The following is a 16678-nucleotide window of genomic DNA, read 5'->3' as shown; positions in this document are numbered from 1 at the left end:
AGCTCCTTGTGGAAGTCCACGCGATTGTCGACGTCTACTTGAACATCCTTTCAAAGAACAATAACATTTTCGGTCAGTCAGAAACTCGCTAAACCATTTTATGTATTTTGGGAAATCAAGGTTAATTAATCGATTCAATAAAACTTCGTGTTCTACACTATCGTAAGCTTTTGATACATCTAAAGTTACTAGAGCTGCAATTTGTCTCTGGCGACGTGCTAGTTTTATACGGCTTTCCAGGTCCACATGAGCGTGCCAAATGAAACAGCCAGATCTAAAGCCAATTTGGAAAGAGCTGAGCACTTCTTTGTCCTCTACTAATTTTATAAGACGAAAATTTAGAATTCTTTCTATTAATTTCAATAAATTGGAGGTTACAGCAATTGGTCGAATATTATCAAGCGTGTATCCGTCACCAATATTTTTAAGAATCGGAATAATTTTAGCGAGTTTCCAACTGGACGGTATCCACGAAAAGTGAATAGAATAATTCACTACGTCTAAAAGATCATCTGGGGACTCCTTGAATAAAATGTTTATCATTTTTGAGGTTATTCCGTCAACACCAGGGGCGGCATGTGGCATATACTTACCACTGCTGTGGCCAGTTCTAACATAGTGATCTTCTAACGCACGTTTCTAATGATTTTCTAACGATTTCCTAACGCACGTTTCTAACGATTTTCTAACGCACGTCAGAAAATAGCGCCTCTTCCTCTTCACAACCACAATCTCTACGAATACGTGCGCTCTTTCCTAAGAACCAGAACGGCTACACTTAAAGTTGGAGATCTCAACTCAAACACCTACAACCTAGGCCCGCGCGGCACCCCGCAAGAATCGGTGCTCTCACCGTTTCTTTTCAATTTAGCCCTCAGACAACTTTCGCAAAAGCTGAAACACATCGAAGGTGTAGAGCACGCGTTCTACGCCGACGATATTACTATTTGGCGCAGTGGAGGCAGCGACGGACAAATCGAAGCAAGCCTTCAGGAAGCAATCAATACAGTACAAAACTTTTTAAAGCCCACGGGCCTCAGACTCTCGGCAGCTAAGTCCGAGTTGCTGCTTCTGCCACCGCAACACGGCCGCAACAAAGGCGAAACAACTATACACCTCTCCACAACGGACGGGTCGGTTATTCCGATAGTGTCGTCGGTTCGAATTCTGGGCGTTACCCTGCAGGAAAGGGCAAAAACGACTTAACAATCACACATCTAACCAAAAAAGCTGAGGCAGTCATTCACCTCGCCCGACGCGTCGCAAACAGACACGCGGGACTCGCAGAAGAGAGCTTACTATGCATCTTTCACGCGTTCTTAATGTGCCACGTTCACTACGTTGCCTGCGCTCACCCGTGGAGCAAAGGCGATGAAACTAGTGGACAACCTCATCCGAAAATGCACGAAACGAATACTTGGTCTACCCATGACGGCAAGCACGCAGCGCCTGCTAGGCCTTGGGGTACATAATACGTTCAAAGAAATCACAGAAGCACAAAGAATGTCCCAGCTCGTACACGCCTATCCTCGACAGCTGCGGGCCGGGAACTCGATCCTCTCACACAAGTCTTCCTATCCCAACTCAAGTCAATGATCCAACACCATTACCGCAGCACCTTCGTGCTAAAATCACAGTACTACCCTTCCCCAGGAATATGCACCCGGTGCATAATCAGACTCGAAGAAGGGCACGCGCGCTCAAGCCTTACTAAAAGCGGCCACCCTACACGCGACAGACGTGGCTTTCGTAGATGCCCTAAATACGTAGACAAACCCTACTTTGCGGCTGCGGTGGTCGCCCCTGACGGGACAACCCTCAATGCTCTTACCATAGAAAAAAAGAAAGCCTGCGAGGCCGAACAAGTGGCCATTGCCCTTGTTCTAGCCCTCCCTCAGCGCGACACAATATTTACAGACTTCAAACCCACTGCACTGGCATACCGCCGCGGTACACTATGCCAGGCGGCCTTAAGTATTCTAGCATCCGCTCAAATAAACGCAGACAAGCACATCCACTGGTTCCCGGGGCATGAAGGCCTCAACGTTCAACCAGGGGTCCCCAACGGTAATGAGCTGGCCCATAACCTCGTGCGAGATCTTACGCGCGGGGACGCGGGCCGGCTCATCGGCCGGGAGCCCCAACACGCACCGGGAGCCACTCCTCTCCTATCACGAGATTTGATCGCCCTATAAGTTATCGAGAAAGCAATTCCCCTCACCCAACACTAAATAAAGCACAACAATTAACGCTTCGATTGCTGCAAACGCACAGTTACCCCAACCCCTATATATGCAGCAGATACCTCCCAGATATAAGGCCAGAATGTCCTAAATGCCAAAATCCAATGTGCGACTTAGATCGCACGCTGAGGCAGTGTCCCGCGCTAAACGCTTGCTTCGGGTACAGCGTACTAGAATTGTACTTCGGGTCTCCTGCCATCGAGGACGACTGGATCAACCACCTCGATCAGGAGCCCCGATAGGGCCCTTCAACACCAGGGCGTCCAGAAGGCCCAACAGGTGGCTGGCGAGCTCCGACTCCCAGTCCACAAATGGGCGGAGCCACCGGGCCGGCCCCCGTAAGGGGTGCCCAGGCCCCTTCAGGACCTTTAATAAAGTTAATTCTCTCTCTCTCTCTCGGAGAGCAAACGCGCGTTCTGCGCCGTGCTCCCTGAAGGGCTGCAGAATTAAGCGTCTCTTTCCTCCTTTACAATCACCATATATAGAGAGCAAACGCGATTTCTTCCGTCGCGCGAAAGGCCGTGGGGGGACGGGAGGGAGGGGAGGCGACGTTTAGATGCGGCACCAAATGCGTATTTATATAAAAACGTTGCGAGGCGAGAAGGTGGGTAAGATTTCCGACGCTGCTCGACGAGTGTCCCATTCTGATCTCGTCGAAAACCTCCGAGCCGCCCCCCAGAGGCACCGGCAAGTCACCAACGCCGCGCGCGTTCGGTGCGAACGCGGGCAAAACGCCGACAGTGTCGACAACAGTTCTGCGCGTTGCTGGTGCTGCTGCATGTCCAAGTTTATACAGCTAATAAAACTACTATCCATACTCCGTATCAGCATCATCATCAGCCTATATTTTATGTCCACTGCAGGACGAAGGCCTCTCCCTGCGATCTCCAATTACCCCTGTCTTGCTCTAGCGTATTCCAACTTGCGCCTGCAAATTTCCCATCTGGTTTTCTGCCGGCCTCGACTGCGTTTCCCTTCTCTTGGTATCCATTCTGTAACCCTAATGGTCCACCGGTTATTCATCCTACGCATTACATGGCCTGCCCAGCTCCATTTCTTCCGTTTAATGTCAACTAGAATATCGGCTATCCCGGTTTGTTCTCTTATTCACACCGCCCTCTTCCTGTCTCTTAACGTTAGTCCTAAGATTTTTCGTTCCATCGCTCTTTGTGCGGTCCTTAACTTGTTCTCGAGCTTCTTTGTTAACCTCCAAGTTTCTGCCCCATATGTTAGCACCGGTAGAATGCAATGATTGTACACTTTTCTTCTGAACGACAGTGGTAAGCTCCCAGTCAGGATTTGGCAATGCCTGCCGTATGCACTCCAACCCAATTTTATTCTTCTGTAAATTTCTTTCTCGTGATCAGGGTCCCCTGTGAGTAATTGACCTAGATAAACGTACTCCTTTACAGACTCTAGAGGCTGACTGGCGATCCTGAATTCTTGTTCCCTTGCCAGGCTATTGAACATTATCTTTGTCTTCTGCGTATTCATCTTCAACCCAATTCTTACACTTTCTCGATTAAGGTCCTCAATCATTTGCTTTAATTCGTCTCCATTGTTGCTGAATATGACAATGTCATCTGCAAACCGAAGGTTGCTGAGATATTTGCCGTTGATCCTCAGTCCTAAGCCTTCCCAGTCTAAGAGCTTGAATACTTCTTCTAAGCATACAGTGAATAAATAGCATTGGAGAGATTGTGTCTTCTTGTCTGACCCTTTTCTTGATAGGTAACTTTCTACTTTTCTTGTGGAGAACCGAGGTAGCTGTGGAATCCTTGTAGATTTTTGCTAAGATATTCACGTATGCCTGCTGTACTCCTTGATTACGCAATGCCTCTATTACTGCTGGTATCTCTACTGAATCAAATGCCTTTTCATAATTTACTCCGTATAGCTCTCTGCTAATTTGCTATCGCAATTGATGCGATCGCCTTTCGGGTGAAACTGGGTGACATAACTTTATTTGAAATCCGGCGATTGGGAGGCCCGGGCCTGGGGCCGCCTAGATGGCCACTGGGAGCTGTTGCTCCCGCACGGCATCCATGGCTCGCTGGACGGCCCAAAGTTGGTCTAGAAGTTCTGAGCTGAGTAGCGTGGCCGACCACCGCGCCCGTAGATTTTCCGGGGAGACTGCCATTTTTTCTTGATATACTTTACATCCCCATAACATGTGTTGAAGGGTGGCTCTAGCAGACTTGCATAGCTTGCATATATCGCTGGCGTATATCTCGGGGTAGAAAGTCTTTAACTGCACGGGATTCACATAGGTTTCTGTTTGTAATCGCCTCCAAGCAACGGACTCAGTTCTGTTCAGTTTAGTGTGAGGCGGTGGTAATATTCGCCTCTGATTTTGATAGAATTTTTTAATATCGCTAAATCTTGTTAATCTGTCTTTTTCTCTCCAGATCTCCTCCTCCGCGTTCCCCTGACCGATAGAAGTCACTCCTTGCTCAGGTCGGCGAGTAAGACCTCGAGCTTCGCGGTGTGCTACCTCGTTGGGGTTGATCGCGTGAATGCCTGGAGTCGTATGTGCTGGGAACCAGAGCAATTGCCTGCCGTTCTTGTCTGCGTTAGAGAATTTCGCTTTGTTGACTATGATGATGCGCCACGCCTCAGGAGAGATCCTACCCTTAGCATAGTTTCTAATGGCTGCCTGAGAATCGCTAATTATGTATTGAGCGTTTGTGGAGACCAATGCTAGTGCAATGGCTACCTCTTCTGCTGTCTCGGAATGTTTGGTATTAACTGACATGCTTGTAAGAGGCTTTTGGGTGTGGTCTACGACTACTGCCACGTAGCTATTTCTGTGTGGGTATTCAGCCGCGTCTACGAAGGCTGCTCTGTCGTCTGAGCCTGTGGGGATGCGTGACTCTCACGCGTCCCCTGATGTTGTTTTCCCCGCATGTCTCCTGTAGTCCGGCTTCTCTGCGTGGCTAAGCCCGGCGGTGGTTGCGGCGCGTTGCGAGAGATGGCGCTAGTGTCGCGATGCTAACGCGGGGTCACTTGGGAGAGAAAGGTCGGAGGCGCTCCACAGAACACCCATACATGGGCGCTCTCTTTGGTTGGGGATCGGCGACCAACACGTACGAACGCTTCGCGCGTGCGCCGGCCCGCTTCGCGCGACCGTCGCGCGAGGCTTAGAGCGGGACACCGGTATGGACGAACACGGATCGTTCGAGCGCGCCACCGTTCGCGTGACCGTACACGTGAACGACTAGGCGATGGTGTCATAGCATGGGGCGAACGTATTCGCTCGCTATCGGGTCGCGGTGTGTCGGACTTCCTTGATTTGTCGCGCGCCCGTGTGAATGTTCTATTGGTTGTAATTCGGCTAGTGTGTATTAGTGTATGAAAGGTGCAATAAATGCCCTTTTGATTGTTTGCACTACTGGATTGTCGTTCCTTTGTCCCAAGAGTACATGTGTGAGACCCCACATCTGGCTGCCCAACGTGGGTCTCTTGGGGCATCGGACGATAATTTTAACAGTTTTGCTCGGTTCGAGATGTTTCAACCGAAGCGTAGTCCTAGCGTGGATTTTGATGGCTAGTGTCGGCGGTGTGCTTTCTTGAGCGAGGCGGCGGTTGCTGTAGCGTGTTTGAACTTTTCAACATGCTAAGCCTTTTCGCGAGTGTTTTGAAGTACACTCGTCGGTACGAGAGCCACGTGGTCTGCATCCTGGGAGAGCGAGGCCTAGCGCCCGCGGAGCATTGGCAAGCCTGAAGCGAGTGAGTACGGAAGCCTCGTGGGTGGTCCGAATTTCTTATGTAAATAGCTTCTTCTATAGACCTACACCATGTTTGTAAACAGCGGTAGGCACCGTCGATATATTTTAGGCCCTATAGCGACGTCGCGTAGGCTCCGCCCAACGTTTGGCTCCGCCCACGTTCGCCGCCACCGCTTGCACTCGCGGATGGGGCATTTTTTCTTTAATGGGGTGGGGAAGCTAAAACCACGATTTCATTATGAAGCGCACAGTAATGGGGGCGCCGGATTAAGCTTGACTACGTGAGACTCCTTAATGTGCACCCAATGCACGTTCTTGCATCTCGCCCCCATCTGGATACGGCCGAACGAGACGCTAGGCCTAGCTCGTTGACCGCCGCAGTGACGGCCTACAGCGCTTGCGGCCTGGCCTGCTGCTCATCATTGTGCGCTTATTTTCGACAACACGATTAATGTGGGCTTAAATGAATCGGTTTTGTCAGTGTCGTTGGTGCGAATAACAAACGAAACTTTGTACTTGCAAGCCAGCCGAGCCACCTCGCTGAGACGGCCGGTGCTTCGGTTTCCGTCTGCGAGACGAAATGCCGTCGGGTCGTTGCTCCATATCGCGCCAGTGGTTTAGTACTGGGCGCTGCTTTACGAAACACGCGCAAATTCGAGATAGCTTTTCTATTAAGAACTATTTTATGTTAAAAACAAGCTGTAGCCGATTTCTACGTCGCCGTGAGCGGCAATAGAAGCGATCGCCTCGGTGATGGGACCGGCAAGGTACCGGCCCTGCGGCGACGCCGCCTGTGTAGGCCCGCGCAATGTGAGCTAGATGTTGGCCGCGGCGGTCCGATCGCTGCAGCTCTGTACTAACACTATAATTTGTTTCGCGCTCGAAATTTAACTGACACGTTTAGGTGCATTTATGACTTCCACACTGCAATAAACGCAGCTGTGACCCTGCTGCCTGCGTATGTGAACGTGTGATAGGATATTTACACTGCTGGTGGCTCAATTCTTTGAGATGAAAACAAATTCGAATGTGACGTGTTTTGTGGGGCATCTGTTCGCTCGACCTACATTCAAGGCTAATCCTAATCTAGCTTTCCCACAGTGCGGCAAGCAATTATAATGGCACGCTAATGAGGATCCTAAGATCGTATATGATCCTAACATCTTAACGATCCTAAGATCGGCTAAGGAACGCCAATCAAAATAAAAGAGAAGCTTAATGGTTACGAAATGTTTTGCGCATAATGGATGATCTGGTATCGTAATCCAACTTTCGCTTTTTACCGCGGCGGCCCATTGCTTGCGACTGTTTTCATCAACAGGAAACCTATGAAAACTTTAGTCTCTTGCGTATTTCGACGCAACTCAGCTCATCCACATACTGCGTTTCTTTCATTGTAAAATCGTAGAATAAAGACCTCACAGATGGAACTGCACAACCACCCGCGAAACCCAGCGGCTGCTGTGGTAGGCGCGACACGGGCGGCGGCTCGGCGGCGGAGTGCCTACCAAGCGAAACTAAATTCCGACGACAGCGCCACCGCATTTTCGTGACGTAGCGCCGTGGTGTAGGTCTATATCTTTGACTTCGGAAGTCGAGGCTCAGGGAGCCGGGTGGCCGCGAGCCACGGGTGCCGCTACGGGCTGACTGGTATTGCGGCCTGGCACCGGGCGCTCCGACACCGTCTGGGACGGTGGGCGCCGTCAACTCGGATGCTGTGTGCACCGAGCGGAGTAGGACCACTTCACAGAGTTAACGTCTCCTCGAGGCTGCCTGTTCTTGTGCCCATTTGGGGTTTTTTTTTTTTTTTTTGGATGCCGGTTGTCAAAGTAGCGACGCATTAGGCCTAAGGCTTAACAAAGCCGCCTGTCGCACGTTGAGGGACACAACCTGGTGGACCGTGGTGTTGAGGTGTCGCACATTGCTTCCCTCATTAGTTCGCCTCGCACGAATTGAAATTACTCGTTCGACTCAAGAAAGCAAGCTTTGTTCACGTGAACTTAGCATCTGAAATGCCGTCCGAAATTTCGCTAGCCGAATTGAACATCGTACCACGTGGGCGATGCGTATGCCGAATTCCTCTCCCTTGCACTACTTTAGTGTTTGTCGAGTGCGTTAAGTGTACGCAGCGTGAGCGGAGTCACCCCTGGTTTGCTGTCACCTGCACATCGTCAGCGCTGCTGCCCCGGACTACAATCGAGCTACCCCAGGCTTTGGAGATGCCTGTGGTCAATTCGGCGCAGCGATTTCGGCGGCTGGGAAAAGAGCCGGCAGTCACCAGCGGCTCTCGCCGGCAGGGCGCGTCGGCGCGAGCGACGCTTGCTCGTGCCGACTTCTGCGTCGCCGTTTCCGGAGTCCTGTGCTGGAGTCGTGCCATCGAATCTGCAGAGCTGGTGCTGTGACCAACGGACGCCAGCGGTGCACCCCAGAGACAATGTCGGCTCGCACGTTGTGGATAACGCGTGGACATCTACTCGGCGGCGCCACTGTCGCATGTACTAACTTTTGTTCGCGACGCGCGCGTTGATAGGCCTTGTGACATGTTTCGCCGGCGTATGTGTAGTGATTTAAGGTTGGGGGGATGTGGGGATGCGTGACTCTCACGCGTCCCCTGATGTTGTTTTCCCCGCATGTCTCCTGTAGTCCGGCTTCTCTGCGTGGCTAAGCCCGGCGGTGGTTGCGGCGCGTTGCGAGAGATGGCGCTAGTGTCGCGATGCTAACGCGGGGTCACTTGGGAGAGAAAGGTCGGAGGCGCTCTCTTTGGCTGGGGATCGGCGACCAACACGTACGAACGCTTCGCGCGTGCGCCGGCCCGCTTCGCGCGACCGTCGCGCGAGGCTTAGAGCGGGACACCGGTATGGACGAACACGGATCGTTCGAGCGCGCCACCGTTCGCGTGACCGTACACGTGAACGACTAGGCGATGGTGTCATAGCATGGGGCGAACGTATTCGCTCGCTATCGGGTCGCGGTGTGTCGGACTTCCTTGATTTGTCGCGCGCCCGTGTGAATGTTCTATTGGTTGTAATTCGGCTAGTGTGTATTAGTGTATGAAAGGTGCAATAAATGCCCTTTTGATTGTTTGCACTACTGGATTGTCGTTCCTTTGTCCCAAGAGTACATGTGTGAGACCCCACAAGCCATAGCTTCGGATCATTTTCTCTGCTCTACTCGTGCGTCTGCCCTTGTTGTAAACGGGATGCATGTTCTTGGGTATATTTGTTACTAGGAGTTTGTCGCGAATTTCTCTCGTTATCGTCCTCTTTTTCCCGTATTGATTGTGGTAATTCATTCCTAGCTTGCCGTCCTGTTTGGGTTTTGGTTAGTCGTTAATTTTCCGACGCAGGATGTCAGGGAGATCGGTCTGAGGTTGTCGATCTCAAGCTTTTTACCAGGTTTTGGAATAAGCGTTATCGTCGCTTTCTTCCAAGAAGCTGGTAGTTCTCCCTTTATCCAGCACTCGTTTATATATTCCGTTAGGTTGGTGATCGATCCATCATCGAGGTTCCTGAGAGTCTTGTTTGTTATACCATCTGGGCCTGGGGCTGATTTGGTGTTCAACTTTTGTAGGGCCGCGCGGATTTCTGCCTCCGTGAATTCCTCGTCTAATTTTGCGTTTATATTCCCGTTGTAGCTAGGATGGTTACAAGGGGGTGTCGGTGTTATGTATTTCTGCTCTAATTCTTTGAGAAATTCCTCTTCGGTGCCCTCATAGGCGTGTATTTACTTATTAATGGCTTGTCTGTGGTTTTTCTTGTTATTCTCAGGGTCTAGCAGGAACCTAAGCATGTGCCAGGTTTTGCCGGTGCTTAATTGTCCGTCCATGGAATTACATATCTCGTCCCATTGGTGCTTGCTCAATTGAGCAGCATATGCTTCTATTTCTTTGTTGAGGAGTGCTATGCGCTTTCTCAATTTTCGGTTATGCTTCTGACCTTGAAGTCGGGTGAAACTACGACAAATTTTTTACAACCATTCGCAACAAGATCTTGCGACATGCGCTTGCCAAATATAACGCAAACGATACATTCGGAGTCGTCAAGGTACGGCGTTAGCACTTGTTTAGATACTTAGCATAGCGGAAATTACTTGTACTTACTAATTGAATTAAAGAAATGATAAATTAATGGAAATGAAAACGGATAAAAAAACAACTGTTCGCAGGTGGTTCGTTCCCCACCTGCGGACATTCTAGAGTGCGCGCCCATTGGTGGATGCTCGTGTGCATCCGCCTTTGAGGGGAAAATGTCGCTGCCTTCTAAAGTTGTACACGACTATAGATGGCGAGAGGAGGCGAACGCGCAGGTTTACGGCGGAATTCATACTCGTAGTTGGAAAAATTAGATAAAATGGCCCGGTCCCATGTAAGGCTCGTCAAAATTGCGGCAAAAAGTGTGGCTCTCACACGAGTCTGTGCGTTGGTCATATTGCCTATATGAATTGTAGTAATATTTACTTACCAAATAAAGTAACAAACATCGTGCAATGCACCAACCATGTAAGCCGGTAAATATCTCACTGTATGACCACGAGCAGTCGCTATCGCAACGCTGGCATTATGAAGAACGCCGGCAGCGGGGACGAACGGTTCGTATACAGCCATGCCATTCACCGCGACTCCGAAAATCGGATTCATCATCATCAACTGCATATTTTTATGTTCACTACAGGATGGCCTCTGTCAGCGATCTCCAATTACCCGTCTCTTAACATAGGCTATGCGATCTGCAACACTTGGGGCGTGGAAAAACAGCCTAAGAAGGAAGACGGCGCGCATGAAGTTAGCAGCCATCCCTGCTCGCGCTTGATCAGTGCACCCCCTAATGATTACCAACAATTGGATACGGCACGCGGACCGCGTACGCGTCAACCGCGCACAGCCATTCGCAGCTGCGGTAGGGCTAGATGAGAAGACGCGTGCTCTCCTCCCTGTGCGCGCATTTGATCACGTGATCTTCAACTAACCCGAATATTGACCGCGTGGGAAGACAATGTCGATCAAGCCACCATTCTTTTCGGCTCAGTGTTACGCGCTTTCTCTCGCACCCACAGTGTATGGGTCTCTCACTCATATGACTTTTGGACTTTATACCCCTGTAAACCATGAACATTGCCTGGATGTCCATTAGATATTTTCGTTGGATATTCAGTACCTCTAATAGAGGTTCAAATAGATCCAATTTACGTAAAATCTACGTAGGTGGTACTGTCAAAAGTCCTCTTTTTTTACGTCGAAAAGATGTTATATGGATGTAATTACTGGACATTTGTTACATTGTTTGGATATTAGTTTTGAGCCGAAATACGTTATAAATACGTGACCAAGATGTTATTCTATACATTCCCCAGGATGTGCGGGAATCGTTTAATGTCTTTTTCACCTGATAGAAAAATGACCATAACCTTGAAACTTTGGTTCCACCACAAAACTTTATTTTATAACAAACATTACACAAAACAAGAAAGTAATCCTTTCATAGAAAAAATAGAACTAAATTAAACAAACCGTACGATTACATGTGTATGTCCTCAAAGAGCACCCCACGCTTTTATTGAGGATATGTTTAAATATGAAACCCAAGCTGAACAGTAAAAATGAGACCTATATCATACATAAAATTCAAACAAACTAAATAAAAAAACAGCAACAAATCACAAATTATGCCCTTGCGAGGTATACGTCAAGTTCTCGCTGACTGATCCTTGTTATACGATACATAAAATGCAGCTGACACAATACTGCATACAAAAAAGAAATACTAAGATCAACAGCAAAAACTGAAATGTCGAAGTGATGAATAGCATTACCTTTAACAAAAAGTTCGACAACTCTTCCATGTGACAGCATAAAACTCAATATTTTCTCAGACATAGTTGGGTCCTTGGTAAAATGCAGACAATTCAAGTGGAAGTAAAACAATAAAATCAACAGATATGCAAGTAAAATCCGCAAAATCTGACTAGAAAGTTGGTCGAAGCAAAATCTACAAAATGACTAGAAATACACAAAGTACAAACTTTCTGGAGGACTTCAATGGAGTGATGCACACATCTTGTGTGAGTATAACATGAAATGCAGTGCATGGTGCTTAAGATATCTGCTGAATGTAAGTAGAAATACACAAACAAGTAGAATCTTCACTCTGTATTTGAACGAAATGAAAATTAAAAGATAATATTGTGCTGTCTGAACTTGTGCTCTTAATTATGAAGACTGTATTGGCAATGATGACATGAATGGCAACTGCACGCTGGCATGACAAGTCTTGTCATTTGCATAGCTAGCTGGGCACTTGATATAAGAAATAGCACAAAGGTAATGAGTGTAGCAGAAAAAACATTTCGGCAGAGTATGGTTGGTTGAACATCGTAGAAGGCTACAGCACAGAACTGACGAAGACAGGAGAGGTGCACAAAGAACACAAAGCGCTGACTTTCAACAAGAATCATCTTGTTGAAAGTCAGCGCTGTGTTTTTATTTTTTGTGCACCTCTCCTGTCTTCGTCGGTTCTGCGCTGTGACCTTCCATGAAGAAAAAACATCTCGAGTCGCATCTACATCATAAAGCACTTGGCAGCAGTATTAGACAAGTTAGCACACTGGAGCTAGACGCCGCGAGCGATGGGTGAAAGTACAACAGGCAGACCACGTCACACATGTTCAGTCGGTTCAGTGGCACAGTTCTGAAGAAAGCATGGTCACACTGGAAGCTACAGGCAGACCACGTCACACATGTTCAGTCGGTTCAGTGGCACAGTTCCGAAGAAAGCATGGTCACACTGGAAGCTAGATGCTGCAGGTGATGGGCGAAAGTACAACAGGCAGAGGGCATCATGTCACATGTTCAGTCGGTTCAGTGGCACAGTTCTGAAGAAAGCATGGTCACACTGGAAGCTAGATGCTGCGGGTGATGGGCGACAGTACAGCAGGCCGAGGGCACCACCACGTCACACATATGTCCGGTCTGTTCAGTGGACAGTCCTGAAGAAATCATGGTCACACGGGAAGCTAGATGCCGCGGGTAATGGGTGACAGCACAGCAGGGCGAGGGGACCCCGTCACACATGTCCGGGCTGTGAAGTGGCACAGTCCTGAAGAAAGCATGGTCACACAAGGTCATAAATTTAAATATAAAATGTTGAAAGCTGATAACTTTAAAACACAGACCATGGTGAGAAAAACGTTCTACACAATTTTAAGATTGTACGTATGTGGTAAAAATCATTCATACTTTAGGCTAACATTTCCTACTCATTAAAGTTTCTACACCGTGACATACTCATTGATATATGCAGTTTACTTGCAATTAATTCGTGGAAAAGATCAGTGCTGTAAACAATGTGTTGGCTACATCGTGTAAATACCACTTACATATATGTAAGTACTGAAAGGATACTATTGACTTTATTCCTGATTTTGAACGAAAAAAAGCGCTTAACCTTGCACTCAGCCGCGCAACGCTTGAAACAGCGAAGCTGGGCGATCATAGCCCAGCATTTTCCGGAAGTGCGCGCAAACTTTTCATCTTATTACTCATGATAGTGTTCATTTCTCTTCGCGCGTCTCGGACTTGCGGCCGTCACTGCGCGTTGCATAGCGGCGCTTGCAACCCCGACACCGCGTTCCAAGGGCGACACCGCGTCGCAGGAGACCCACTCCGTGAAGGCGTCTTTCTCGCTCTCATGACGCGCAAAACCTCTTCACCTCGCAAAGCACGAGCGTACGAACGCGCTAGCTGTGGACGAAGACGAGGACGCATGAACGCAATCATTTGGTTAGCACAAATGCATGCTTAGCAGGTGTGGCTGTATAGCCTAGTGGTTACGACGCTCGTTTTGGGACCAGGGGTGCGCGGGTTCGAATCCCGCCTTGACAAGGAAGTTTATTTTCTTTCTTGGTAGTTTCTTGCTACACACCACAAATTACGCCTGGCTTAAACAGCGAACTGTTAAAAAGTATACTGGCAAGCTACAGACCACGCTAAATAATGCACTGTACATGTTTTCTAGAGTTAGTTTTGCATTTTGGGAGACTGGTTGTTACAAAAGCTATGCAGTATATTATTTAGGACACTATGATGCTTACAAGTTCATTTTCAAGGGTTTAAATGGCCAACATTTTCAATTAAAGCAAAAATAAAAAGACGGGAATCTCGTTACTCTAAGTTCACTGGTAGACAAATATTTATCCTAATGATCTTTAGCGTCACTGTTGCTCTTAATGAATCCACACCTTGCAATATTTAAGCTTCACCCAATCTTCTGCAGTCATTTTGCCAAACAGAAATATAATGTACCTTGGTATGTGCAGTGAAGCGATCTTTCTATGTCATTACACTAAACTCGTCCATTCCACAGCTTACTGCACGATACTTAGCCTCCTTTAAATTTGTTCCCTATGCTTCAAGTTTACAATTGCAGAGAATATAGTCATTTTTAGAGACGGGGAAAGAATATAGTAAGTAGGTGCTTCAAATGCAAGGCTACACTCAACAGTGCCTAGTGTAAATGATAAGTGTACGTTTGGTTAAGAAGCTAACGCAGTTATTTTGTTATAACTGTAGAAAAAATTACACAATTGTATGATCGTTGCTTCCACTTTAATACCGGAGAGCTTGAGTGCGAGCCCCACTCATGCTATGTTGCTGAGTTAGAAAAGATACTTCGTCGCTGCTGCAGTGAACATGCAGAAAACTTTTTTTTTCAACACTGCGTTCCTACCTCAGGAATGCCTGTCGTAGCTGGTTTCAAATGAAAAAAATGTTTAAACCAGTGCAACACAATGAAGACGCATTACCTTGGCAATGGCAGTCCTGTGCCTGGCAGGAGCGTGACGCAGCCACTCCCGGATGGCTGTTTCTACCGCAAATTCACTTGTCTCATGGCCACTCTGGACGGCACCTATGTTTAATAAAGATTTTCTCATATGAAAAAAGGCATTCAAAATCAAACATTTATTTATTGACACAGTAAGCAAATTACTACATCTCAAGCTTTCTCACAACAAAACTATTTATCACTTTACCAACTCGGCCGATAAAAATATCACACAAAAAAATTGGTGATGCTGCAAATGCTCGATCTGATGTACACAATATGCAAAATATGCATGCCACCACTCCAACTACGTTTCACCTACATATGCTCGTCATTATCAAACAACATATGCAAAACACCTAGCAGGTGCATTTGCAGTGGAAGCGTGCTCTAATTTTCTTCAAATTTACCAACAAAATTAGAACTAGTTTAAGGTTACGCATACTTCCTCTTTGAGCAAAGCTATTTTAAAGAAAATAAGCAAATAAAAGTGAAGCATACTAAATTACGCAATAAAAATTTCAATAAAAAATCAGCTAGGCGATGTAACAGTTATGCTTGCCTGCTCTTCCGCTTACACAATATGAACTGACTAGAATGCAAACTAGTCGAATAGACAGCATGCTTTTACTTCTTATAGGCGAAAAGAATTGGCAGATCCTACAGGTGGTTACACAAGAAAGTTCCAAGGACACCTAAGCTAAGCACTTCTTATGAGTTGTTAATGCGAAAGCAATAATGTCCAATTGAACGCCGCTGCAGCAGTCCGAGTAATGAACTCTTCGCCGGCAAGCGAGCGCGTTTAGAAGCTTGGGCATTGCCTGCTAGATAGCACAAGGCTAGTGCACTTCCGATCCGTGCCGTCATGCAACCTTGCCAAAGTGCCATAGAATCTAAAGGGGACGCTCTCGAGTAAGCTGCGGTGATTTTGACGTCGCAGCTTTCAGTACGTGAGCTTGCAATGGAAATTTCGGTCCAAGTAGTATGATGACATAAAGGAGAGTGCACAGGCCTATTATCTAGGACGCACTGGTTTAGTCCAATGGATGAGACACTAGGCTCTTGAGCGTGGGTTCGTAAGTTCGAAAATCACAATTGCCAACGTTGTTTTCGAATCTCTTGTTTTTTATACATTACTTTTTTATAGCGATTACTGCGGCGAAGTTAAAATGCAGGTGAGAGTTTGCGCGTACAAGGAACGGGCGGATAACACAGGCATCCGAGAGCCAGAGTGAGGGTGTTATGGCGATGCCCTCTCCCCTCATGCAACACCTGGCGCTCCACCAGGTGTTGGAGCTCCCTTTCGCTTGCTCTGCTCCGCCGAGGTGTGCACGTGACATGGCGTCGCAGCCAATGGAAATTTAGGCGCCGTTTCACTGCTACACACGCCATCTTTTTCACTTAATGGGCCATTAGATGCTTTCGCAAAAATAATAAACTGAATATATTGAAAGGCTGAATTATTTACAGGTGATGCATGATGACAGCTTCATTTGAGAGAAAGAATGCTTCCCCTTTCTCCCTTGCCAAGAAAACTGGCAACCAAGAAAGTCTGTCATGATATGGCGCAGTATTCTTTTTGTGCATGTGGTTGCATTTGCTCCACCTTTGTTAGCCAGTTCCTGAATCTGAAAAAGTGAGTTCAACAAAAATAGCAAAGCTTTCAGATTATTGCAGAACAGAGTAAACACTACAATGCAGCACTGCACATTAAAGTGTACATTCATATATTCGATTGCATTACATATTATGGTATTATGTCAGTACTCCTTTACAGAAATGCTAGACTGAAAGTAGTAGCTCAGTAATGCACTGAAACACTCTTGAGAGTTGGGATTACAAAATTAGGGTAGAGGCAGGAAGGAGGATATTTTACATTTTAATTTTTCGC

The 16678-nt window shown here is 47.4% G+C and overlaps 1 long non-coding RNA gene across 1 annotated transcript; it reads right to left on the bottom strand.

Moving 5' to 3' along the window:
* Positions 1-12456: 12456 nt before the first annotated feature.
* On the bottom strand, positions 12457-16440 carry LOC119435107 (uncharacterized). Its single transcript, XR_005188759.1, has 3 exons — positions 16256-16440; positions 14768-14871; positions 12457-13062 (listed from the first exon to the last, which is right to left on the bottom strand). It is a non-coding gene; the product is annotated as an uncharacterized LOC119435107 (long non-coding RNA).
* Between the last annotated feature and the right edge of the window lie 238 nt (positions 16441-16678).

This window comes from Dermacentor silvarum, unplaced genomic scaffold (assembly GCF_013339745.2).
Source record: "Dermacentor silvarum isolate Dsil-2018 unplaced genomic scaffold, BIME_Dsil_1.4 Seq458, whole genome shotgun sequence".
In the NCBI taxonomy this organism is placed as follows: Eukaryota; Metazoa; Arthropoda; class Arachnida; order Ixodida; family Ixodidae; genus Dermacentor; species Dermacentor silvarum.
The sequence above is the reverse complement of the archived record's forward strand: the minus strand, read 5'-3'. Positions and strand labels throughout refer to the sequence as shown.